The 24,811-nt window shown below is 37.4% G+C and overlaps 1 protein-coding gene across 9 annotated transcripts in view; it reads left to right on the top strand.

The window, feature by feature from the left end:
- ZBTB20 (zinc finger and BTB domain containing 20) overlaps nt 1-24,811 on the top strand; it is a 787,576-nt gene that overhangs the window by 389,037 nt on the left and 373,728 nt on the right. For all 9 annotated transcript variants that reach the window (XM_058437478.1, XM_058437477.1, XM_058437476.1 and 6 more), the window contains one exon: nt 22,535-22,582. The gene's annotated coding sequence lies outside the window, so the exon portion shown is untranslated. The remainder of the gene's footprint in view (nt 1-22,534; nt 22,583-24,811) is intronic.

Consider the following 24,811-nt stretch of genomic DNA (forward strand, 5'->3'; position numbering starts at 1 on the left):
TTACCCCTCCTAAAGCTGTGGTTATTTACTAGAATTAATAGTCCTGTATGAGTAGCATGTACTGGATTGATAGGTAGAGTTGTCTCTCCCTGCACCAGGCACTCATGGATCTTTACTCCAGTTCATTCTTAAGTGTCATGGCTTGGATTTTCTCCACATCTCTGCCTAAATTTTCAGCCTTTCTCTGTTTTATAACTTGGAACTACCTTGGCCTTTTAAGGCTTCCTTCATTTTCTTTCTACTTTGTGGTCTCTTGCACAATTACCTATGTTCAAGTGTGGGTTTAGGGATGAGTAAGAACCATGAGAGGGGTGGTGTCTCTTACAAAGAACTGTGAGAATGAGAAGAACCATGAAACTGTTATGCTGCAGGCCTAAATAATATAACTAATTAATACTATGGAGGCTGAATTGAAAGAAAAATATAGGACTTAAAGAGAAATCGGTATTTTTTCTAAGGAGGAACCTAAGATTAAAACCACAGAGCTAATAAGATTTTTTATTTGTTTAATTGGTAGGGTATCTTTTATAACTACATAATCCCAAATACTTAAGATTTTAGAATGCAACACATAAATCTATAAAAACAGGAGAAGGAAGACTTCCAGAGACAAAAGAGTGCCTACAGAGGGTCACTTTTAGGCCTTTAGAGAAGGAAGGCTGATATAGATGAATATTTTAAGTAATATTTTACTATGAAATAAATGTGCTTTTATTATGGAAAAGTTCAAATAAACAAAAATTATTTATAATTTCTCTACCCAGAAACAAGCACTTCTAGTGTTTTCTGGTCTTTTGCCACCTTGTGTGTACACAACTATCACTTCTTAAACAATATTTAAGTTAACAATATTTAACTTAGCAATATTTACTTAAACAATATATTTTCCTGTACATATGTTGTTGGTTATATGCCTTTTCACTTAACAGTATTCCAAAAACATTTCTTCATGTAATTAAATGGTATCTAAAATATGATTTCTTAAACTGCATAGTATTTAAGTCTAGGAATGTACTGTCATTTATTTAATCAACTCTCTATTGTCAGACAAGGTTCCCAGTCTTTCACAATTATGAATCATGTCATGATAAACATTCTTGCTTCTAAATCTTTGTGTAGATCTTTGAGTATTTCCTTTAGATACATTCCTAGAGGTGAGATTTCTGGGTCAACAGTCTTCATATATTTTTAAGTTTTTGATGCATATTGCTAAGATGCCCTCCAGAGCATTTTGCCAGTTTTATTTTTTTTGGTGGTAACATCTTAAAGTTTTCTTCCAAAAGTGATTTGATTCAAAGCCATGCTGTTGCTTTTCTCTGAGTCCTTTCTGGTCCACCAGTTATAGCGGACTTAATTTAACTCTTACCTTAAGGGTAACACTTAGAGTAGCCAAAATATTTTTGTAGTCATTTATGCTGCAAATGAGACAGTTTACAGAATATAAATTGACAGCGAGACTAGATTGCGTTTCTTTCTTATGCATGTTCTGTACAAGCATTCTGCTTATCCTGGGTAACAAATAGAAAGGAAGAAAAAACCTTACCTCTCTTACTTGTCCTAACTGAACACTCACAATGCATTAGGCATTGAACTGAACATGGACGAGATATGATTCCTGCTTTCTGAGACTTTACAATTCCAAGTACCATGATTGATAAGGTACAATATAAATAGTGCACTTCTAGGACAATGCCCTGTGGTTAAAAGTAATTGAGTTATATGGTGCAGGCAGACTACAGGATATTGTGATCCACACATGCAGGTGGATTGTGTGCATCAGTCATGATATCTGTAGAATCTGAGAGATGGGAAATGCATACTTGTTTTAACTCCAGAATAGTATAGAGAACTCAAATTCCTGCCCAGGCAAATAGGGATAAGTTATAGACTGCAAATAGGAGATGGATTGTGGGGAGGAAAAAAAAATCTACTAGTTCCCACTTCTTCCACTGTGTCCCCTCCAGGGGACATTCATAGGTCAGGGTCCTTCATGTGGTAGCTTTGAGTTCCCGACATTTTCAAAACTGCTCTAGGGAAAGGGTCTGGCATGTATATGAAGACTATTTTCTTGTGAGGACAATGGGAGAATATTTGAAACTGGGACTCTTGTGAAAAAGCAGCAAGGTTGTCAGTGTACCTGGGCCTTCCTATTGTCTTGAAGTACTGTGGTGGACTTTGTCATGCTTAAAGGAGGTGTGATTGGGGGTAGGGAATTGCTTGACTGAGAATTAAAGAGTGAGAGCTGCTGTCCCGTTGCTTAAACTGAAAAGGATTTCTGACACGTATTCGGTTAGCAAAAATGGTTGTGAGTTAGTGGGACAATAGTAGCACTGATATAAAAATTCCAAATAGTCCTTCTGAATAGATATACACACATTTAGAAAATACATTATAAATGACATATAGCAAAAATGTAAACAAGCCATTTAATAACATATTAATGCTTGATTCTGATCTCTTAATTAAAATGTGCATAAAAGAAAACAATGGTGGAACATCTGTGTGTGTTATTGGGATAGCAGGATTTATGCTGCACCCTGGGCTTTTTGTTCGCTTTTCAGTGTGTGTGAATGTGGGTGGGTTTCCTCTTTGAGGCACAGTTACCCATTTGACCCGCACAGGGTCTATATTCCCACCCACCTTCTCTTGGCTGTAGTTGCACCCCCTTTTTTTCCCTCTTACTTAAAATACTGTATGGCTTGTTCTTTGCTTAAATTAAACTACTCTCATCATTTGATCTGAAAGCCACTCTTCACCCCACCCCTCTAACCTGAAACCGTGACCTAACCCTGACTCACCCTTGTTATCTCAGCAGATGTACACAGCATTACCTAATGTTTTGGCCTCAGTGAATAATCTCAAAGAGCTTTGGGGAAAGTGTGGCCCTTTGTATCTGTGACCTTGCAGCAGTTATTCCTTAGCTGGACACTGTCGGATTTAGATGTTAAAAACAGACTTTCTACTAACCCCTGCTGGTGATTTCTTTATTATTATTATTGATTTGGAGGATGTATCTCTGAACCCCATTTTGCCCAACTGTTAAATGAGAGTGCCAGCAATCACAAAAAGTCAAGGGTTATTAAGTGCTTTAAAATCGTCCACTGAAAATGTTACACTCTGATATGCTTTTATTTCCACTTTTACATGGAACACATGTGATCACCAAAAAGTTTGTCTTTGATTAAAAAAGCATAAAAAGTACCTCACATCTTCTGTTAATCCCAGAAGATTTATGTATCATTTATACAAGACAAAGTCACACACAAATAGCCTTCTTAAACATACAATAATTAATATTTAATGCCCCCTTTTATGAGGGGGACTTTGTGCTGGGATGTCTCTAATCCTTACAGTGTTCCTGCAAAATAGGTGGTTTTATTCTTTATTCCACAGGTGATGAAAATGAGGTTTCAGAACCATTTAAGTGATGTGCCTAAAGCGCTATTGTTAATAAATGGAAAACCTGGGATTCAAACTCAAGTCTGTCTCTCTCTCTCTCTTTCTCTACATCATATTGTTCCTATAATATCACGACCTATATGGGAGTGTGGTAGCTCCCATTTCCTGTAGACCGTGGCTAGATGGTGTTATGAAAGAGTTAAGTAAAATGTGCCATTTGTGACAAATGTCTGAAAGTTGTTTTTATAACTAGGATTTAATTCACAAATGAAGAGTAATTATCAATATGTCACAGATGAAGAGCTGCATGTATGGATCAGTATAATTTCTGTTCTTTGGCTTATGGATGCAGTATGCCCCAGGGAGTTTCACAAATCCACATGACATCTCCCAGTGCTGGGTTCTGGGTTAGCCGGCCAAAGTGTAAAATTCCTCTGTGTTCGGATGGCTCACAACTGGTTACTATCTGAAGAGATTTGTATAAAACTACCTACCATACGTAGACTTAGTTTCTTTTCTGAATTTGTCTCTAACACTTGAGTGGGGAAAAAAATACCAAATTTTGATACTGGCTTTGTTGTTTTTAATAGGTGTTTGTTTTTGGAAGTGTTGTGCCAAGAGAGGAGGAAGAAGTGGCTGTGGGTCTTTCTTCCTTTTGCTATTTTCCCTTTGCCTTCTTGTGGTCCTATTTCCAATCTGATTCTATATTATCAGTTTGCCATAATCCTTTGCAAAAGACATAAAATGTTCATAGACTGGAAGTTATTAAGGCTTTAAATCACATCACACTATCATTGGAGTAATTTTGGGGGGGAATTTTGCATATTTCAGTTCTCTAGTATAGGGCATGTGCTGCATACTAGGGATGTAACTTACACCTGCTCTACTTCCCTTTATTTTTTTTCCTCAGGCTGAGAGAACCTTTAAACTTGTTATGTGTTCTGAAACAGATCAAATATTAGATTTCTAAGACTATCAGCCTGTGGTGGTGAGGGAAGGGTTAGTATTATATACAAATATGTATTAAGGAAGGCATCATAGTTAAGTGGGAAAAACACGAGTCTTGAGTATTATGGGAGCTCAGCCCTTTTCCTTACTGGCTATGTAGCTTTGAGTGAGTTATTTAATTCACTAAACTAAGATTTTGAATAATAATACCTACTATATAGAGATATTATACAGATTAAATGATATAGTACATATAGAATATTTAGAACAGTGCCTGACCCTTAGTGAATGTTGTTTGTTTACATTTCACACAGCAAGAAAAGGGAAAAATGGGAAAGAGTGGCAATTAGAAAATAATGATACTGAGTTTGAAAAAATTGTTTTCATCCCTTCAATTCAACATAGTAGTAGAAAGAGCATTTGTCTAGCAGGCAGAGACTTGGGTAAAACTTCCAGCTCTTCCTCCAGAAAGCTGTAAAATCTTTGCTATTCACCTTAGTATCTCAGACTCCTCATTGCGAAAATGAGTGAGTTAGAATGCATTATCTTAATTTAGTTATATACTTTTGCCTTCAGAAGATTTTTCTCCTCAGAGTAGTCTATGACATACCATTCAACAGTGTGTAAGTCTCAAAGGCCAACAGCCAAGTATGGCAGACAGGGCTGTTGTTAAGATATTCTTTTTCCTGTGTAACTATGTTTACATGAGCATTTATGTTCTTTGTATATTTGTCATGTGCCTGAATATTTATGCACCTGCATGGTTGTTGAAGTAAGCTCACTGGCATACATTCATACATTTTTGTGGGTATGTGTGTTTATATATAACCTATATATATATACAGTATGTGTGTATATATATAAATATATGTCTGTGTGTATGAGAAACAGATGCACTGTAGGCAGATAAAGCAGATAAATATAGATCCAAATAGAAGCATAAGCATATAAATATAGACGTTATATAGAGTGAAAGCAAGCAGATCAGCACCATTTCATTATTGCTTGAAGTCTTTGTAATAAAAGAGTTAGAAATCAGTAACTGACATTGAAATTATTGACTGAATGACACTGTCATATCAGAAGGCACAGTGTAAGGTAAGAAAATAACCTTTCTTTCAACTTTGAGGAGAAATTAGCAGGAAGATTTATTACTGTTAATTATTTGATTTAGGAAAGTTTTTAGGTGCTGTGTAGTGTTGTGTTTTTAAAAGTACAGAAATATCACCTCTCCTAAAAATACTGCCATACAACAAAAAATAAATAAGGAAAGAAAATCTATTTCAGTCTTGCAAAAAGATTTGGCAAATGTGACACCTGGATCCCTTTTGTCCACAGGCTGTGATTTGCAGCTCTCCCCTATTTCTAGGTATAGACAGATGAGTTGGTTTCGTTCTACAGTATTTTCTACAAGCCCCTCTGAAGTCTTTAAGGAAACTCACCTAAAGGAGATATCTCAGGCTAAAGTGACCATCGTTAAGTTATTGTCATGGGGACGCTTGCAATTGTCTTTAGTGAGGGTGTTGTGTGAGTAAAACTGGGCGTCCATCTGTTACTTTCATATCACTGTCTGTTTTTACCAGTCAAAATAATTGGTTGTGAGGTTTTGCTTTATTTTATTTTGTTTTAGTGAGAAGGGTATTGTGAGTTATTTTTAGCTAGCTAATTTACTTTTTAATGTTGCAAGTTATATCTTGCTCATGTGTTTGAATGCTATTTGAAAAAAAAAAAAGTAGTGCCTCCTTTTTCCCTCTAAACCTCATCTATTTCCCTAGCAGATCTTATCTCCTCTTCAGCTTTGTTGCAGGAATATTCAAAGAAGCTAAAATTTAAAGAAATTCCTTGAAACGTACAAATACAAAGCCTGCTTTTTCCCAGTACCACAAAACTGCCAAAGTTGTTGCAATTGCTTTTTCTGTCATTAGTCTACCATTGCTTTTCCTTACAGGGATGAGAGAAGAGGGTTCAGAATACATGTTCCTCCTAACTTCTGCTCCAAATCAGAGTTTGGACTGGAGGAAAAAAAGGAGGGAAGGGAAAAGCAATAAAGATTTATTGAATGTTAAGGAATGAATTGGTGCTTCCTGGAGAACTGTTCATTCTTCTCTCAAATCTGGCTTCAGTTACTTTGTTGTTTTGTACTTCACCAAATTATGATTTTAAAATATTTTTAAAGAGTGACTCAGTGGTCTTGAGGATCACACACACTCTCTCTCTCTCTAACACACACACACACAAACTTGTGTAAGATTCATTAAAAAAATTGCATTGTGTGAATAAAATGGAATATACTTTTCAATTTATAAATTATTTTGAACAAATACTTAATGTAATGTGTAAAGCTGGCACACTCTACAGTGTTTCAGACTACAGATTCTTCTTTAAATTCTGTTATTTACCTGATGAGCTCTAATGTTAACTTGGACAAGTATTTATTTATTCAAGAGTGTTATAGTATATCTACATAAAACGATCGAGCAAAGATTTTAGAAAAATAATCACTTGCCAAAATAACATAGTAAAACTCAAAACTCCTTTATCTTTACACACACACACACACACACACACACACACACACACACACAATTTAGACTAAAGCACTATGTCCCATTTAGCTTAAAAAATGTTTTAGGGTTAGATTTCTGAGGGAAGTATGTACATACACATACTCCTCTTTTCTTGTTCTTTGTTTCCTTTTCTCCTGGTGTAACATATTTACTGTTTAGCTTTTGTCAAATACTTTATAATAATTACCAGAAATTTTGGCAAAGACAAAATAATTCATCTGTGTATGTGTATATTTATAGGTTTATATGCACATAGACACACACACACAAACACACACATCCAGATTGAAATGTTAATGTATTAATCATCTGATTTTTGGGGGTGGAGGGTTTGAGACACGGTCTCGTTCTCTCACTCAGACTGGAGTGCAGTAGCATGATCATGGCTCACTGAAGCCTCCGTCTGCTGGGCTCAATCAATCCTCAGCCTCAGCCTCCAGAGGAGCTGGGACTATAGGCACGTGCCACCATGCCTGCTAATTTTGTTTTTTCGCTGTGTTTTGGAGAGATGGGGTTCCACCATGTTGTCTAGGCTGGTCTCGAACTCCTGGGCTCAAGCCATGCACCCACCTCAGCCTCCCAAAGTGACTCCCATGGTGACTATAGTCACCATGCCTAGCCAATCATCTGTTTTTTTTATGTATTATGTTTTAAAACTTTCTCCTAATATAAATCTTCAAAGGAATTTTTGTAAACATTTGAATGTCTGGTCTCATTTAAAGGTTTCTAGGAGATTGTGCATTTTCTTATCTAAGACAAAACATTTTCCAAATATGCGTTTGGATATTTGCATATGAATAAACAGGGATTTATCAGAGCCAAGAGCAAAGCAAGAATCTCTTTTTAGGAGTCATTTACCCTTTCTACCTCCTACTTGGAGCATGAGGTAGCTCTCATCATTGGCATGGAGAATTTTCTTTTTTTCAGTTAGATGGTTTCGTATTCTGTTCCTGGTGTTGCAGTACATTGCAGTGCATACGGGCCTGGGAGTCAAACAGATCTTGATTCAAACCTCACTTTGCAACTTTTTTAATTAGCTCTGTTTCCTTACGCAGGTTAGCTAACAGCTCTTTAACTATGTTGCTAATCTATAAAACATGGGCCACAGCCACTTCACTGCAGGTTTGTATTAAATGAAATAATATTAATGGAATATATGTCATGTAGTATGTACTCAATAAATACCAGTTTCCTCTGGCCTGTTAATTTTAATATATAGCTATGATTTCTTCCCCAATCCCTCCACACCATGGTGGCACATAGCATTACACTGTAGGTATCAGATGTTGTAGACAATGCTAAAGAAATAAGGGCCGGGCGTGGTGGCTCACGCCTGTAATCCCAGCACTTTGGGAGGCCGAGGCGGGCAGATCACAAGGTCAGGAGATCGAGACCATGGTGATTTCCCATCTCTACTAAAAATACAAAAAATTAGCCGGGTGCGGTGGCGGGCGCCTGTAGTCCCAGCTACTCCGGAGGCTGAGGCAGGAGAATGGTGTGAACCCGGGAGGCGGAGCTTGCAGTGAGCCGAGATCGCGCCACTGCACTCCAGCCTGGGCGACAGAGCGAAACTCCGTCTCAAAAAAAAAAAAAAAAAAAAAAAAAAAAAAGAAATAGGAGCAAAGAATTTTAGAAATCATTGATTATCTAATACTGACCCTGGGAACGAGCTTATGAGGAAAGAAATCTAAGGAAACCATCAAAAATTCCTGTCTCCTGTCATTGTAATGTTTCCTACAATAATGAGTTAACAAACAGAAGTGGGAGATTTTTCAACACGGTGTTGCTGAAAGCCTATTCACATCAATACAGTGGAATGGAGTGATGTACATTAAGCCTTATGAAATAATAGGAAATCCTTTTATTGCCCATTCATATGCCAGGTTAATGTGCTTCATTCCACAGTGGATGTTGCTCACCTTGGCTCACTCTAGATTAAGCTCATTGATTAACTACCCTTTGTAGGGGAAGGGTCAGAATACAACTCTCAATGAAATTATTAAATAGTTGCTATGTGTTTTCTTTTTTAAGGAATAGGAGGGGAGAAACACCTCCCACTCTAAGATACTTGGAGCTGCATTTCAGCCTACAGCTGATCATTTTAACTGAATTACAAACCCCATAAGCATAAGGTTTATAATGGAAACAATGACCGAATCTTAATTACAATGATTTTGGCAGCAATGTCCCTGCTATCCAGAGACTACTTTCTCATGTCAGAGGACTCTTTTAACCTCCTCAGAGTTCATTTTCTGTGTAACTACAATTTTAGTGTGCAGATCTTTCTGACTTTTTTTTTGGAATTGAGAGAGTTTGACCACATTAAGCCACGGAGATTTCTCTAGATCTCCTCCTGCTGTGCCGTAATCAGTCTCAAATATCTGTAATGTAGAATAGAAAGAAAGAAAAGGGAAACGAAAGGTGTCCTGGTGTAGTGGAAAATGAGTGGTCTGGAGATCATGAGCCTTTGCTCTCTGTCTTTGATGAGATACTTTGAAATGCTAGCCCCAAGTTTTCATATTGATAATATGGAGGTCTAGACAGCTGTAACTTTCTATAGGGAAGCCTATAGCTGTAGTTTACTCTGTTTGTCAATATCTTATTGCAGTTTTGTTTTAAATATAAACCAAAGACCTATTTATTATAATAATACTAAATTTACACTTTTTCTTCCTTTGTAGTTTCTGAGGATATCACATTAACAAGGAAATCATTTCTGTGAGGAACAAGAATAAATAAAAGTTTGATAAACAGATGAAAAGAGAGAGAGAAGGAAGAATATGAAATCAGGAAGGGCCATATATGAACTAGACGCAGTGGAAGTGAGAGGACAGGAGGCAAAGACTCTAAAGAGTCAAAAATTAAGACAAGGAAAAGGAGAAGCAACAATTTGAACAGTAGGCTCACATTTAAGATTAAAAAAAAGTATAAGATAGCTTTGAGGTGAACATTTTACATAATGTAAGAATTCCTTATCTTATAAAAGAATCCTTTGAAATCTTCCCCATGGCATTTAAAATAAGATTGAATTTATACAACTTTGATTTAGTCTGTGCTGTGAAAAAAATGAACTGTGAGCTTTAGATACTAGTCCGCTCTGTCTCAAAATATATGCTTTTGAGAAAATTAATTCTGAGCCTCAGAATCTTCATATATAAAATGAAGAAGGACAGGTAAGTTCTCATCCACTTTTAAGAATCATGAAATGAAAGAGCACATGGAATGATCTGGTTGACATATTGCCAGAATGCTTATTGAAGGAAGTTGCTGAATCCAATTACATTAAATAGATGACCAAAGTTAGAGAGAGCGAAAAAAAAAAAACTTTTTGAAGGTTTTGACTAATATCTACATGCTCAGTCCTACAGAATTAACAAGATGGTAGCCCCATTTTTTAAAATAATATGGCTACTGTTGCTAAACATGCTTTAAGTTGAATCTTCACTGGAATTTCTGAGAAATAGTAGTTGCAATTCTTTTTCTAAAGGTCTTATTCTCCAATTAACTGAAAGATGGCATTTCTGACTTTCTAAGCCAGAATTTATTTTTTTCTAAAAAAAAAAAAAAAAAAACTGTTTAACCAAGAAAATGGAAATCAGTACATTCTTGGTTGTCCTTCTAGTAATTTAAATTTGTGTAACCTAATCAAAACTCAACCTGCCTTGCCCTTCAACAAAAAGCCATATTCTCTTCCATTACTAAATGGCTACATTTGTCTCAGTATTTTTTAAAAGATGAATTACGTTGATATCCCATGACTTTTTCTTTAGAATATGTCCATGGAAATTAAAATGGACTTTTCTGTGCCCAAGACTGAAATGAAAGACAGCCCAAAAGCGCTGGTGGAAATGAACACAAAACTTTGCTGATGTTATCAGTATTATAATTTTTGTTAAGCTTTCTCCTAATAAAATGGAACTGAAGTCAACTGACCCCTAAATAACTGCCTGATATTTCTCTCACAGTATTATTTTATGTGCAGATTAATGATACAGCAGTATAGCCTAAGATTTCTTGTAAAACATCGGAATATATTTTCTCAGGCCTTTCTAGTGCACTCTTTCTACAGAGATATTTCTCCCATCATCATTTTTCAGTTTCAATAAATATTTGCTGAGTATAGAAAATGTGCCAAGCACCATGGTAAGTGCTAGGTATACAACTGTGTGCATACCACCATGGGTCATTAAAGCATCTTTGACAAGTGGACAGAGTAGGCTTCTGTTTAATATTTTCTAAGCTCAGATGGCTGAAAAGAGAAGACAACTGGATGACTAGAAACCCCAACTCTTGTTCTTTCCTTTGGATAACCTCCTGTGATTTTTCCCAGTCATCATTTGCAAACACACATTGAGGGAGAAATCAAGTTCCCTGCCCAGCTTTTCAGCTGATTACTAAAGAGAACTTCTCTTTCTCTTTCTCACCTTAGTGGTTGTTCTCAGCCATAGGATGGCACTCAGGTACAGGAAGGACCTGTACCTAGCAGCAGAAACAACTTCACCCTTTCTTTCTGGCCCAAGCTTTGGGAATTCATTATATGGCATGGGAAGCACTGAGCAGCATTCAAAGACTGAGAATGCCTGTAATCCACTCAAACAAAAGTTAAAAGCTCTCCATAGACATAAGAAATTATTTAAATTTCTTTATGAATATTGTTCCTCAATTTAGCGTTCTTCCTCATTTTGCCTATTTCTCTTTTATTATCCTATATTGGGCTGTTTTGTTCAGCCAAACAATTTGTAGCATGTCTGTTTTCAAAGTAAAATAGTGATCTATTTAAAGATTTCTAAATGTGTTCTTTATGTATTTTTAAAGGAGATGGGTAAAATAGAATGTATTTCTCTTCACCCTGATGATATTCCCGTGGTATATTTCAAATAATATTTTTGATTGGGTAAGCCAGTAGGACAAAAGCAATGGTGATCACAGATACAGATTCACAAATGCATAGAGAGAATCATAAATAGATGCATATGGAGGAGTCTGATAGTTTAGTGAAATTGCTTTCAAGTAATTTGACACATTAGAACTTTCAGACATTCACCTGCCAGTAATCCTTATTAGAAATAGTATTGGAATATCGGGGTCACCAGCTCAAGACCATTTTTTTGTGAGAGCTGAACAATAACCAAAAGTCAGAGCTATAGGAAATAAAAATGAACCTATTCCAGTCATTAGAACTGTTTCTCTGAATAAGCTCTTTCTTCCTCTCCTTCGTTCCTATTTTTTCCTCTCCCTATTTCTCCCTTTCTCTTTTTCCTCCCTCCCTCTCCTGCTCCTTTCTTTTTAGTGTTCTGAATTCATTAGATGGCATAGTGTAAATCAATAGTAAACGCTAACCGCCTACTCTGTACTCAGTTACGCAACATCACTTAACCGGTACACAGAGACAAAAAGGGAAAAAGCACACACAGCCTTTACATTCAAAAGCTCTTGCATAATTTTACTTTTCCACAGCCAAAAAGAAAAAAAAAGGAAATAACAGATGGGGAAACTTACAGTTTTTTTTCCCTTTTCTCAGACTGTTTAGAAGGGAGTTAGTTAATATCCATGGCCATTTCTAGTTGCCCTAGGCTGCAGCAAAATGCCCCATAATTGTCAGCACCTTAACTGGCTTTAAATGAGACATCGTGACCTGTATGATGGGTTAATTTTCCAGGTAATATAAGGCAACTTATTTTGAGATGTTTTGACTTCGTTTTTACTTATTTTGTGAAAAACCGACAACATTTAAAGTATGAAATGAATTTTAAAATAGAGTATAAGGAAGACGGGTGTGTGTGTGTTTGTGTGTTTTCACTTGAAATGTATCCTGATGTAATATTTATGTAAAAAAGCCAGTTATATAAACCCATCTTTCTCTTGCTTTTTACTTTCGGAGCTATATAAAGCTCTAATGCTTTTTTTTTTCTTTTTTTCTCTTTTTTCTTCTTTTTTTTTTTTTTTAACAAAGTACATTCAAACTCCAAAGTCTTAATGAAAGAGAAAACATCTAGATGCTACAACAGAGACAGTTAATTCAGACTTTCTATAGAATTCATCATCTAAACAGTTTTATTTAAGAAGGAATGGTTTCTGGAATTCTCATTTAGAACTTTCTGTCAATTTCTCCCTGGAACACCTTTGGTTTCACTGTACTGCCTTCTTAATGTCTCAAATGTACAATAAATCTCTCTCTCTCTCTTTCTCTTTTTCTCTCGCTCTTTCTGTAGCCCTTCACTCCTTCCCACAGCTCCCTCCCCCTTTTCTTTCATTGGTGTAACTCCCTTTCCAGCTTAAGTGGGAGCACAGTGAGATTTGTATGCAATTTATCAGTCCTTCTTCCCTGTTATAATATTTGGTCTCGCTTAACTGACGGATGTCCTCTGGGAACCAGGCATTTGTCTGATAAGGGAGGTTGGAGGGATTTTTTGTTTTGTTTTGGTCTTCCTTTTTAGTTTCTGCCTCTCAAGCGGTCATAAAATAGATATAAAGTGATAGCACAGCCCTAGGCACTGTTAGGCATCTCTTAGAAGAAATTAAGTTCAGGTGTGTGAAGGGTAGCAGCGGTGAAGGTAGTTTTGATTGTTTTTAATACAACCAGAAAAGGTGGGAGGTGGGTGGAAGAGAGGATGGATGTGATCATTAGTGTGTGAGGAGGAACTATTGAAGCACTTGATCTCCTTGTATCTTGGATCAGCATCATTCTTTTTTTTTTTTTTTTCTTTTCTTTTTCTTTTTTTTTATTATACTTTAGGGTTTTAGGGTACATGTGCACAATGTGCAGGTTTGTTACATATGTATCCATGTGCCATGTTGATTTCCTGCACCCATTAACTCGTCATTTAGCATTAGGTGTATCTCCTAATGCTGTCCCTCCCCCCTCCCCCCACCCCACAACAGTCCCCGGAGTGTGATGTTCCCCTTCCTGTGTCCATGAGTTCTCATTGTTCAATTCCCACCTATGAGTGAGAACATGCGGTGTTTGGTTTTTTGTCCTTGCGATAGTTTACTGAGAATGATGTTTTCCAGTTTCATCCATGTCCCTACAAAGGACACGAACTCATCATTTTTTATGGCTGCATAGTATTCCATGGTGTATATGTGCCACATTTTCTTAATCCAGTCTATCGTTGTTGGACATTTGGGTTGGTTCCAACTCTTTGCTATTGTGAATAGTGCTGCAATAAACATACGTGTGCATGTGTCTTTATAGCAGCATGATTTATAGTCCTTTGGGTATATACCCAGTAATGGGATGGCTGGGTCAAATGGTATTTCTAGTTCGAGATCCCTGAGGAATCGCCACACTGACTTCCACAATGGTTGAACTAGTTTACAGTCCCACCAACAGTGTAAAAGTGTTCCTATTTCTCCACATCCTCTCCAGCACCTGTTGTTTCCTGATTTTTTAATGATGGCCATTCTAACTGGTGTGAGATGGTATCTCACTGTGGTTTTGATTTGCATTTCTCTGATGGCCAGTGATGATGAGCATTTCTTCATGTGTTTTTTGGCTGCATAAATGTCTTCTTTTGAGAAGTGTCTGTTCATGTCCTCTGCCCACTTTTTGATGGGGTTGTTTGTTTTTTTCTTGTAAATTTGTTTGAGTTCATTGTAGATTCTGGATATTAGCCCTTTGTCAGATGAGTAGGTTGCAAAAATTTTCTCCCATTCTGTAGGTTGCCTGTTCACTCTGATGATAGTTTCTTTTGCTGTGCAGAAGCTCTTTAGTTTAATGAGATCCCATTTGTCGATTTTGGCTTTTGTTGCCATTGCTTTTGGTGTTTTAGACATGAAGTCCTTGCCCACGCCTATGTCCTGAATGGTATTGCCTAGGTTTTCTTGTAGGATTATAATGGTTTTAGGTCTAACATATAAGTCTTTAATCCATCTTGAATTAATTTTTGTATAAGGTGTAAGGAAGGGATCCAGTTTCAGCTTTCTACATATGGCTAGCCAGTTTTCCCAGCACCATTTATTAAATAGGGAATCCTTTCCCCATTTCTTGTTTTTGTCAGGTTTGTCAAAGATCAGATAGTTGTAGCTACGCGGCGTCATTTCTGAGGGCTCTGTTCTGTTCCATTGATCTATGTCTCTGTTGTGGTAACAGTACCATGCTGTTTTGGTTACTGTAGCCTTGTAGTATAGTTTAAAGTCAGGTAGCGTGATGCCTCCAGCTTTGTTCTTTTGGCTTAGGATTGACTTGGCGATGCGGGCTCTTTTTTGGTTCCATATGAACTTTAGAGTAGTTTTTTCCAATTCTGTGAAGAAAGTCATTGGTAGCTTGATGGGGATGGCATTGAATCTATAAATGACCTTGGGCAGTATGGCCATTTTCACGATATTGATTCTTCCAACCCATGAGCATGGAATGTTCTTCCATTTGTTTGTATCCTCTTTTATTTCATTGAGCAGTGGTTTGTAGTTCTCCTTGAAGAGGTCCTTCACATCCCTTGTAAGTTGGATTCCTAGGTATTTTATTCTCTTTGAAGCAATTGTAAATGGGAGTTCACTCATGATTTGGCTCTCTGTTTGTCTGTTATTGGTGTACAAGAATGCTTGTGATTTTTGTACATTAATTTTGTATCCTGAGACTTTGCTGAAGTTGCTAATCAGCTTAAGGAGATTTTGGGCTGAGACAATGGGGTTTTCTAGATATACAATCATGTCATCTGCAAACAGGGACAATTTGACTTCCTCTTTTCCTAATTGAATACCCTTTATTTCCTTCTCCTGCCTGATTGCTCTGGCCAGAACTTCCAGCACTATGTTGAATAGGAGTGGTGAGAGAGGGCATCCCTGTCTTGTGCCAGTTTTCAGAGGGAATGCTTCCAGTTTTTGCCCATTCAGTATGATATTGGCTGTGGGTTTGTCATAGATAGCTCTTATTATCTTGAGATACGTCCCATCAATACCTAATTTATTGAGAGTTTTTAGCATGAAGGGTTGTTGAATTTTGTCAAAGGCCTTTTCTGCATCTATTGAGATAATCATGTGGTTTTTGTCTTTGGTTCTGTTTATATGCTGGATTACATTTATTGATTTGCGTATGTTGAACCAGCCTTGCATCCCAGGGATGAAGCCCACTTGATCATGGTGGATAAGCTTTTTGATGTGCTGCTGGATTCGGTTTGCCAGTATTTTATTGAGGATTTTTGCCTCAATGTTCATCAAGGATATTGGTCTGAAATTCTCTTTTTTGGTTATGTCTCTGCCAGGTTTTGGTATCAGGACGATGCTGGCTTCATAAAATGTGTTAGGGAGGATTCCCTCTTTTTCTATCGATTGGAATAGTTTCAGAAGGAATGGTACCAGTTCCTCCTTGTACCTCTGGTAGAATTCAGCTGTGAATCCGTCAGGTCCTGGACTCTTTTTGGTTGGTAAGCTATTGATTATTGCCACAATTTCAGAGCCTGTTATTGGTCTATTCAGAGATTCAACTTCTTCCTGGTTTAGTCTTGGGAGGGTGTATTTGTCAAGGAATTTATCCATTTCTTCTAGATTTTCTAGTTTATTTGCATAGAGGTGTTTGTAGTATTCTCTGATGGTAGATTGTATTTCTGTGGGATCGGTGGTGATATCCCCTTTTTCGTTTTTTATTGCATCTATTTGATTCTTCTCTCTTTTCTTCTTTATTAGTCTTGCTAGCGGTCCATCAATTTTGTTGATCTTTTCAAAAAACCAGCTCCTGGATTCATTAATTTTTTGAAGGGTTTTTTGTGTCTCTATTTCCTTCAGTTCTGCTCTGATTTTAGTTATTTCTAGCCTTCTGCTAGCTTTTGAATGTGTTTGCTCTTGCTTTTCTAGTTCTTTTAATTGTGATGTTAGGGTGTCAATTTTGGATCTTTCCTGCTTTCTCTTGTGGGCATTTAGTGCTATAAATTTCCCTCTACACACTGCTTTGAATGTGTCCCAGAGATTCTGGTATGTTGTATCTTTGTTCTCGTTGGTTTCAAAGAACATCTTTATTTCTGCCTTCTTTTCATTATGTACCCAATAGTCATTCAGGAGCAGGTTGTTCAGTTTCCATGTAGTTGAGCAGTTTTGAGTGAATTTCTTAATCCTGAGTTCTAGTTTGATTGCACTGTGGTCTGAGAGACAGTTTGTTATAATTTCTGTTCTTTTACATTTGCTGAGGAGAGCCTTACTTCCAACTATGTGGTCAATTTTGGAATAGGTGTGGTGTGGTGCTGAAAAAAATGTATATTCTGTTGACTTGGGGTGGAGAGTTCTGTAGATGTCTATTAGGTCCACTTTATGTAGAGCTGAGTTCAATTCTTGGATATCCTTGTTAACTTTCTGTCTCGTTGATCTGTCTAATGTTGACAGTGGGGTGTTAAAATCTCCCATTATTATTGTGTGGGAGTTTAAGTCCCTTTGTAGGTCACTGAGGACTTGCTTTATGAATCTGGGTGCTCCTGTGTTGGGTGCATATATATTTAGGATAGTTAGCTCTTCTTGTTGAATTGATCCCTTTACCATTATGTAATGGCCTTCGTCTCTTTTGATCTTTGTTGGTTTAAAGTCTATTTTATCAGAGACTAGGATTGCAACCCCTGCCTTTTTTTGTTTTCCAGTTGCTTGATAGATCTTCCTCCATCCCTTTATTTTGAGTCTATGTGTGTCTCTGCACATGAGATGGGTTTCCTGAATACAGCACACTGATGGGTCCTGACTCCTTATCCAGTTTGCCAGTCTGTGTCTTTTGATTGGAGCATTTAGCCCATTTACATTTAACATTAATATTGTTATGTGTGAATCTGATCCTGTCATTATGATGTTAGTTGGTTATTTTGCTCGTTAGTTGCTATAGTTTCTTCCTAGCCTCGATGGTCTTTACAATTTGGCATGTTTTTGCAGTGGCTGGTACCGGTTGTTCCTTTCCATGTTTAGTGCTTCCTTCAGGAGCTCTTTTAGGGCAGGCCTGGTGGTGACAAAATCACTCAGCATTTGCTTGTCTGTAAAGTATTTTATTTCTCCTTCACTTATGAAGCTTAGTTTGGCGGGATAGCAAATTCTGGGTTGAAAATTCTTTTCTTTAAGAATGTTGAATATCGGCCCCCACTCTCTTCTGGCTTGTAGAGTTTCTGCTGAGAGATCAGCTGTTAGTCTGATGGGCTTCCCTTTGTGGGTAACCCGACCTTTCTCTCTGGCTGCCCTTAACATTTTTTCCTTCATTTCAACTTTGGTGAATCTGACAATTATGTGTCTTGGAGTTGCCCTTCTCGAGGAGTATCTTTGTGGCGTTCTCTGTATTTCCTGAATCTGAATGCTGGCCTGCCTTGCTAGATTGGGGAAGTTCTCCTGGATAATATCTTGCAGAGTGTTTTCCAACTTGGTTCCATTCTCCCCATCATTTTCAGGTACACCAATCAGACGTAGGTTTGGTCTTTTCACATAGTCCCAAATTTCTCGGAGGCTTTGTTCATTTCTTTTTATTCTTTTTTCTCTAAACTTCCCTTCTCTCTTCATTTCATTCATTTCATCTTCCATCAGCGATACCCTTTCTTCCAGTTGATCGCATCTGCTACTGAGGCTTCTGCAATCTTCGCGTAGTTCTCGAAACTTGGCTTTCAGCTCCATCAGCTCCTTTAAGCCCTTCTCTCCATTGGTTATTCTAGTTATCCATTCTTCTAATATTTTTTCAAAGTTTTTAACTTCTTTCCTATTGTTTTGAATTTCCTCTCGTAGCTCAGAGTAGTTTGATCGTCTGAAGCCTTCTTCTCTCAACTCATCAAAGTCATCCTCCATCCAGCTTTGTTCCGTTGCTGGTGAGGAACTGCGTTCCTTTGGAGGAGGAGAGGTGCTCTGTTTTTTAGAGTTTCCAGTTTTTTTGTTCTGTTTTTTCCCCATCTTTGTGGTTTTATCTACTTTTGGTCTTTGATGATGGAGATGTACAGATGGGTTTTTGGTGTGGATGTCCTTTCTGTTTGTTAGTTTTCCTTCTACCAGACAGGACCCTCAGCTGCAGGTCTGTTGGAGTTTACTAGAGGTCCACTCCAGACCCTGTTTGGCTGGGTGTCAGCAGCGGTGGCTGCAGAACAGCGGATTTTCGTGAGACCACAAATTCAGCTGTCTGATAGTTCGTCTGAAAGTTTTGTCTCAGAGGAGTACCCGGTTGAATGAGGTGTCAGTCTGTCCCTACTGGGGGGGTGCCTCCCAGTTAGGCTGCTCAGGGGTGAGGGACCCACTTTAGGAGGCAGTCTGTCCGTTCTCAGATCTCCAGCTGCGTGCTGGGAGAACCACTACTCTCTTCAAAGCTGTCAGTCAGACAGGGACCTTTAAGTCTGTGGAGGTTCTTTCTGAGTTTTTGTTTGTCTGTGCCCTGCCCCCAGAGGTGGAGCCTATAGAGGCAGGCAGGCCTCCTTGAGCTGTGGTGGGCTCCACCCAGTTCGAGCTTCCTGGCTGCTTTGTTTACCTAAGCAAGCCTGGGCAATGGCGGGCGCCCCTCCCCCAGCCTCGCTGCCGCCTTGCAGCTTGATCTCAGACTGCTGTGCTAGCAATCAGCGAGACTCCACGGGCACAGGACCCTCCGAGCCAGGTGCGGGACACAATCTCCTAGTGTGCCGTTTTCCAGGCCCGTTGGAAAAGCGCAGTATTGGGGTGGGACTGACTCGATATTCCAGGTGCCATCTGTTTCCCCTTTCTTTGACTAGGAAAGGGAACTCCCTGACCCCTTGCGCTTCCCGAGTGAGGTAATGCCTCGCCCTGCTTCGGCTCGCGCACAGTGCGCTTCACCGACTGTCCTGCACCCACTGTTAGGCACTCCCTAGTGAGATGAAACCGGTACCTCAAGCAGAAATGCAGAAATCACCCGTCTTCTGTGTCGCTGGGGCTGGGAGCTGGAGACCGGAGCTGTTCCTATTCGGCCATCTTGGCTCCACCCCGGATCAGCATCATTCTTTAAGATCATACTTTACTTCTGGTTATTAACGCCATAAGAAATTGGTTCATTTAATTTTACTAAAGTTATGAATTTGTTTAACACTGTCTTGTGTGTTAACTATTGCAATTTAGAATTCCTTTGCATGGAAAAATCTGGTGCAAAAGATAAAAATCAAAACTATTATTGCCCAAATTTGTGGTTCTCCGTTTTAACAACTGGATGATCGAGATTATTGGTATTATCCCATCTCTGTATTTCTGATGACTTGCGGAAATCTTTTCTGATCTTAGTATGAATAATGACTAAGCTAGTATATATATTTAATGTATTTTATTAATACTTTTCCATTTAGCTTTATTTTCTTAACAGGGTCTATAGCTCAGATAAATTTATTACAGAGAAATAATGAAAATTGGTCAGAATATTCTAGTCTCTAACTGGGATATCATATTCCCACAGGCATTTTTCTAAGGGTTCCTCTCCATGTATTATAGTTGGATTTGGATTCCAATATGCAGTTTTGCATGTAGGTGCCTGATTGTCAAAAGAAAAAAACATAAAACATTTGCACCATGTAAAGTGCATTGTTTATGATGTAATTTTAATATGATTAACAATCTGCACAAAGCTTTTTAAATGTGTAGTTCTGTATACAAGAAGTTACTCTGAGTACCCTACTTTTCAAATGGGTTGCTTAGATTAAAAAAAAAAAAAAAAGACTTAGAACACAAAAGTGAGGGAGATTTGCACTTTATTGGTTGTCAAAAATAGTTGAAAGTATCTCGTTATAAAAGAAGCAGAGGAAAATTCTTCGAACTTTTTCCCTGCCTCCTGTTGTCAGAATAGCTTCCATTTTCATCTTGGTGGGTTTTCATGCTCTCTGAACCATACTAGGGCAGGACTGACCTTTCAAATCTCGATGTGTGCCAATGTAGACTTCTCGGCTCTCATTTTCTATTGTAACCAAGGCCTTGGGAACACATTAGCTGTTTCTCATTTTTCTGTTTTTTTTTTATTTTTTTAATATGGGATCCAGGCTTAGGACAGGTGGCAGGCCTAAGCTTTCTGTTACTTGGACATGCAAGAAAAGAAGCTAGGGAGAATTTTAAACAGTTTCGAATTTTTCGTAAGTCTTTGACAACTGTTTCACCCTAGCTTCTGTTCTTATTGCTGTTGGCAGTAGGGATAGATTTTTTCTTTTAATGTGGAACGAGAACCTCAGTTACTGACTTACCTTTTCAAGCAGAATCCGTCCAGTTGTGTCTGGCACATAATAGTACCATCATAAATATTTTCCGTGTTTCAGTGAACTGGTAAGGGACCTGCTATGGCCAACCCTGCAGACTGCTGATGCAGGTAAGCAGTAAGCTGTGCAAGTAATAAAGAGTAAGAAGAAATCTGATACAGAACTCTTCAGGCTCTAGTAGTGGACCGATCACTTCATTTTATGAGAAAGGCCTTTTCATCCTTTCTGCCTTTATAAAAGAAGCAAATTTCAGAAGACAATTTTACATCTTTCCTAGAGGTTCTTTTTAGGGGTCAGTGCTGCATAGACTGTTGGCTGATTTAACAAACATAATTTTTGGCAAGCTACCTTGGTGATCCTCATTAAGTTTCATATGCAAATGTGTTAGATACTTATGATTCTAGCTATCGAGTATGCTCCTCATGCACTCTGCCACAGGGTCCATTGAATCTTGGCTTTTCTCATTTTCTCTGGACAATTGTTTTTGGACTTCTTTTGTTTATATAGGTCCCAGGATGGTAACTATAAAAAATTCTGTAGAGTTCTTCTTTTATATAGTGTTTCATTACTTTTAGCTACACGAATTCCTGATTTTTCTAAATCAGTTTTGGCTTAAAGTAATCATGCCGCCCATTTTCAAGGCTTTCATTGTGGTAGTGGTATTGGGGGTGCTGGGTGATCTGTGGGAAAACCACCTGTAACTTCTAAATGTTAAAGGCATTGAAAAGCTTGTAGAATGATGGATAGACTGCTGCCTGTTAGATGAGCAATTTTTAAAATGCAGATTATATAATATTTAAAGACTTTGTTGCTCCACGGTAGAAGCTTTTTAAATGTTAATTTGGGTTTTGTTTTGTTGTTCTATGACTTTGCATAAAAGATTTTGGATCTAAAAGGTTTCAGTTCACTCGTTCCATTTGTCTTACAGGACGTGGAATATAATACTATACATTTATTTATACTTATAAAGGAGGATAAGGCCAATAACTCACAACTCATGAAACCGAGGGTAAATAATCCATAGCTTATTCTCCCACCATTGCCACAATATTTATAACACAAATAACAAACAACTAAAAACAAAGAGAAACCAGTTTGTTTTTATGTACAAAATGTTTGATCAAAATTACAGTAAAGTTCAGATGGAGCTGCAAATCCTAGTGGTTTACAATGGTTTGATTTATTTTTTTAAACAGACCATGGATAATTAACCATAAAGCATAACCTTCTCAACACAAGTTACAGTGAATTGCAGAAATGGGCAGCAAGTCATTCATAACTGGTTGCAACTGGTTAGAGACCTTAAACATGCAGGCAGTTACGAAAGCTACTTTCTTAGTGCACAATTCTATTTCCATTCCCAAAGGGAAACATCCTTTACTTTTTATATACTACCACTTAGTATCCCAAAGTGAGGAATAAATAGGTTATTTTCTATGATTACCATGTTGTCATACATTTATTAAAATAAATACCTAACACTTACCCGTACTCTTTTTATTTCAGAATGTTTCATCATTACTAACAGGATATTCCTCATGACATTGCTGTCTGGTAAGTAACTCTCATTATCTCTAAATGGCAGTCCAAAATATTGAGGTGCAAAGAAGTCAAATATCTTTCCATGAACCTTAGAAAATATGAGATCCAAAGGCTGTGGTGAGTCTTTGGGTCTAAACTTTAGCAATACTAAATTTTGACAGGACATATTTTGACATTGGTAAAGGACAGATCTTTAATATCCTATTTGTTCATTTGAAATACCAGCATTTAGAAGAATAAGAAACATGATCTCCAGAACCTATTATCACAGATTTTGACAAATATTTTAGAATGACTCTGCTAAACAAGATGGAAGTATTCAAAGGACTTGTTTGGAAGATCCTCCAGAGAGATATATTTCCAAAGGAGACTCCTGAGTGGACAGAAAGAGTGATAGGGTGAAGTTGGGCACTGATGTTTCCTGTGTGGAACATTGTATGTTTTGAAAAAACTCAAAACCCTCCAAACACATTTACTGATACTTTGAACTACCCATTAGTATTCTATGGTATTCTGTAAATTTGAAATGCATTTCCTTCATTTGGATCAATCTTAAAATCAGACATGATTGCTCTTGCACTTACCAACAAGCAGAAAAGGAAAATATCCTTCAAAGACATAAATAAGGCTATCCTCTTTTACCAATTAAGTAAGAGGACCAAGACTAGGGCTACAGGTACGCATAGGTTTAAAGATTTTTCTGGGTGTCTTGTAGTGAAAATTTGTAAAGTTTGTTAAGTTTCAAAAAGATTGATATTGTGGCCTTCTAGAATTCTTGATATTTCCATGACTGGGAGAAGAGTGCAGGTCAAGACTGAGGGTGTGTAGATAAAGTATTATCCAATCAGAGCTTGAAACAGCTGACTTTGCTAGAGGCTGACCTGCATTGAAATGCACTGGCAAATATACTGGAGAGGGAGGAGGAGGAAAAGGGTGACTTGCCTGGCATCTAACTGTATTCTACCTGGCTCCATCTAGGCCTGTTTAGTCATGAACATCATATTCATCCAAACCTTTAAAAGTTACACTCTTGACTTTGCTTTGTATGAATGTGCATAAACTGAGGGAAATAATCTCTTGGGGTAATAAAGATAGGTTTCTAACAGAGACTTTCCATATCCATTGTGCATAATCCATAGTTGTCACTGTGTTGTTGTTTCTGATTCTGTTGCACATCTATCTCTGTCTCTCTGAGCATATCCATCTCACCAGTGAAGGCCAGGAGCCTTCGGGATTGTAGCTCCACCTCCCTCCCCACTCCCATGCTTTACTTGCTATGCTACCCCAAAAGAAACTCATATTAGTGTAAGCCTCAGGAGCTCAAGGGAAAGGCTTATTTGGTAACTTTAATTTGTCGCTCCTTTTGCATTTATCACAAAATGATCTCATCACAAAAAGGACTGAATTTCACGCTTTTGCTGGCTTGCAAACAAGCCAGTTTCTTCCCTATTGCTATCCAACACAGAGAAAGCTCTTTATGTTTCTATGATCAGATAAAATCTGTATTGACGTTTGTTTTCCTGTGGGTGTATTTCCCTTCTAGGTATGGAGATTTAAACTATCTGGGCAATGCTGTGTGTTTGCAGTTTCTCTGTTTCAGTAAATGAAAAGCTCCTTGGGAAAGGAGAGCATATCTTTTCCACTAATGAATAAATATTTATTTTCATTTTAAAATGATACATGCTCATTAAAAATAATTTAGAAAAACACATAGGAGTAAAATGAAGAAAAATTAAAGTAATTATTTCTATAATTTAAATCCAATCATTAATAACCATTTGATATATTTCCTTACTCTCATTTTCCCCTGAGGATATATTTTTAAAACATGATGTTGTCATGCTTTCTATATAATTTTGTGTCCTGCTTTCAAAATTTAACCTAAGAAATATGTAATTACATAGACCTTATAAACATTTAAAATAAATATATAATATTCCTGAAGAGAAATAGCCCATTTAACCTAAATGCCCAACAAGAGCATTATTATTATTATTATTATTTATATCTCAATAATACCTTGTATAAACAGTAAATGAATCAGTCAACAAATAATAAACGAATAAAAGTTCAAATCAGTATATGTTTTTAAATTTTTTATGATAAAAAATCTTAAATTCATGAATATAGACAAATTACTATAATGAACTCCCATGTACTCATCACCAGCTTGCACAATGACTAACTGATGGCCTGTTATTTTCTCACTATATCGCCATGTTATGTTGAAGCAAACACCAG

The sequence above is a fragment of the Hylobates moloch genome, unplaced genomic scaffold (assembly GCF_009828535.3).
Source record: "Hylobates moloch isolate HMO894 unplaced genomic scaffold, HMol_V3 SCAFFOLD_4, whole genome shotgun sequence".
NCBI lineage: Eukaryota > Metazoa > Chordata > Mammalia > Primates > Hylobatidae > Hylobates > Hylobates moloch.